Raw genomic sequence first — 3,341 nt, forward strand, 5'->3', positions numbered from 1 at the left:
CACTGGAAGAGCCCTGAGGAGGTCTCCTTCCTCGACTCCGGCCGCCGCGACCCGCCACGGGATCCAGCCCAATTCGCCCCCGTCTGCGCTCCTCCGCCTCCATTCTCTTGCCAGTAGCTTCACCTTGCATTCCTCGTTCTGACCCGCGCCTCAATTCGTAGTTTGCAGCCCTCCACCGGAGTTCCCCATCCTCACCCGAGCCGCCGTCCGCCGGAGATAGTGTCGCCGTCGACGTGGTGCTCCCCGTTGGACGAGTCCATCACCCACCGACGCGGAAGAAGACGCTGAAGCTCTTGGTACCCTCCGTTTCTCCTAACTCGCCGTGGTTCGACGCCGGCGTCCACCGCAGTCTTCGGGCGCCGGCGAGCTTTTTAAACCTGACAGGTGGACCCCGCCTGTCAGCCTCTATTCTATTCTCCTCCGAACCGTTTTCTGTTGGCGCCTTCGGGCAAATACGTTTTCTCCTTTGCGCTTGCGCATTCCCAACCGAAGCGTTTTCTGTTTTCTCAGTTAAAACCCTGGAACTTTTCTGTTTCATTACAGATAAGTCCCTGGACAGAAACCTTTATAACTTTTTAATAAAAAGGAATTTTTGAGTGATTCTTTTTCTGACAATCTTCAAATTTTGTCTAGTTTTTTATGGGATTTATTTGATAAATTATTTGGAAAATTTTCTGTGCAAGTGTTGGTTTTCACGTTAGTACCCGTTTCGTGATTGCCGTAGGTTCCGGAGGAGGTGAAGGAGCCGCGAACTTCGCCGAGCTAGACTCCGACTTCTCCGAACCAGGCAAGCATGTTTTGAACATTTGATATGACAGGTGTTTTACATGTTCACGTGAGAGTTTGTGCGTGGCATATGAGTGTCGGTAAACACCTCGTTGCTTGTAAGGCAACGACCCGGTTGTTCCAAAGTCGCGATGATCTCTGATGAGAGATGGCCTAATCATGTGGTGACATGAAGGGCAGCAAGGTGGTACTATTGTAGCATACCAGCCTTGCGTCATCCGACTTTCTCCGACGTTAACGTGGTTGGAGCCACGTTATCGTTCTCTTCCCGCATGTTCCAAGGTTGCGATGATCTCTGATGAGAGATGGCCTAATCATGTGGTGACATGAAGGGCAGCAAGGTGGTACTATTGTAGCATACCAGCCTTGCGTCATCCGACTTTCTCCGACGTTAACGTGGTTGGAGCCACGTTACCGTTCTTTCCCCTTTCCGTGCTACCACATGTCTCATTGCCAGGATGCGGTTTAGTAAGTTGGTAACCTCTTCCCGTGTACACACCAAACAGAGAGGCCGGGATGATGGTACCTTGGCCCAGGATTAAAGCCAGTCATCCGGTCAGGGGGAATGGGTGTTTCCGGTTGGGACCGAGAGGGGGGGCACCCCCTTAGAGCGCGCGTATAGAAATTTGATCCCATGCTACGCGAGGTTGTAGCCTCCCCGTCTCAAGGTTTTTCTTGAATGTTGCCGAGGGTGATCCCTGGCTTCGGATGGTTGAATTGGGTGTGTACTGGTTAGACGTGTTTCTTCCAAAACACTGTAGACGGAACTAGTCCCCGTGACTACTGAAATCCGTTGGCTGTGGTTAAGTACAAACTCTGCAGAGTCAATTCTTTCCAAATCATCGTATCCATGATCAAGTAGTGTAAACATTATACCCATATCTATCCGTGTGAAAAACTTGTCCCCGGTGAACAAGCTCAAGTGGTAAATCTAGTTTTATTGTTATTCCTGTGGACGGACTAACTTTATATTTGTCGCATGCTTGTGATAATTTATGTTCCCGAACGATTGTATTATTGAGCTGTGATATAAGCCCTTTATGTGACGTCGCGCAGACGTCCGACTGTGGCATGTACTTGTTTCTTACTTTAAATATAAGCCCTTTATGTGGTGTCGCCTCGACGCCCGACTGTGGCATTATTATTCTGCATTTTCCGTTCGAGGAGTCTTTCAGACACTCGTTTGGCACCTGTATTATTATTCCGCATTTTCCGCTCGAGGAGTCTTTCAGACACTCGTTTGGCACCTGTATTATTATTCCGCATTTTCCGCTCGAGGAGTCTTTCAGACACTCGTTTGGCACCAGTATTATTATTCCGCATTTTCCGCTCGAGGAGTCTTTCAGACACTCGTTTGGCACCAGTATTATTATTTCTGCAGTTTCCGCTCGAGGCGTCATTCAGACCCTCGCTTGGCACCCAGTATTTATTATCTCTATGTCTGATCGCACTGGTTAATTTGTTCATGTGCTTCATGTTTACATTTGTTATACCTTATGTCCGAACTGTCTTGCGAGTACTTTCATAGTACTCACCTGGCTTGTTGATTTGGCCAGATGTTGACGAAGGCGATCTCTTGGATGAAGAGTTTAATAGCGCGTCCGATGCCTAGAGGAGTCCCAGTCAGTCCTGCGCGATCCCGGATATTGGTCACTTGTATTGTATACGCTTCCGCCACCCGCAATAAGTCTTCTCGAGCCTCACTCCGACGCTCGAAGAGTTGTAGTCTCCTGGAATCATATCACTCGCTTCGCGATGATATTTCCACCACCGTTATTATCGTGAGTTAGTAGTTTGCCACCCTATCCGCCGTCTTGTTTTAGCGGCGTGCATGTAATAAATTGTTGGGCAGTCTCTGCTCAACCTTGTATTATATTTAGTACTCCTGGTATTTTTCTTCTGTGACCAAGATATTGTCTACCAGTGAGAAGGAATTCTTCCTCGCTGGTCCGTAAAAGGGATTGGTCTCTCAATAATTATTTTATTGAAAAACCGGTCGTGACAGTTCTCATCCCCCCTGCCGAACCACAAGGAGTTGATGGCCCCATAGGTGGCCGTGGTTTCCCACGATATCTTTGGCGCACCAGGTAGGTGGGAGCACTTGCGCGAACCCGAGATGCGTACGCAGTGCGTCATCTTCATCATTGTTTTCCTCATCAACGGCTTCATCACCCGTGACGCCCAAGAGAAGGCAGGGGATGATCGGAATGGCGAGGGGGAGTGATATCGCTTCCCCCACACCCTATTCAATCTCCATCGCCTCCCTCCGCCACAGCTGCTGCAGCAGCAAGAATCAGTAATGACGGCGGCGAGCCAACCCCAATGGTTCAGGCGGCGTGATCGCCATTCAAGCCCCTTCCAGGGGAAAGGACCAAAGTGTATGAGTATGAAGTTTCTCTCTCCGCCACTCTCACTTATCGACAATCGAGCCACTCCGGGTTTTAGCATCATCAATGTTGATGAGCATCGTGCGAAACTCGGTTCGGCATTTTCCCTACTTAGGGAAATCCCGAGTGGAGCGCTGGTGCAAATCCATTGACCGACGCATCGGCAAA

Source organism: Aegilops tauschii, chromosome 3 (assembly GCF_002575655.3).
Source record: "Aegilops tauschii subsp. strangulata cultivar AL8/78 chromosome 3, Aet v6.0, whole genome shotgun sequence".
Lineage (NCBI taxonomy): Eukaryota > Viridiplantae > Streptophyta > Magnoliopsida > Poales > Poaceae > Aegilops > Aegilops tauschii.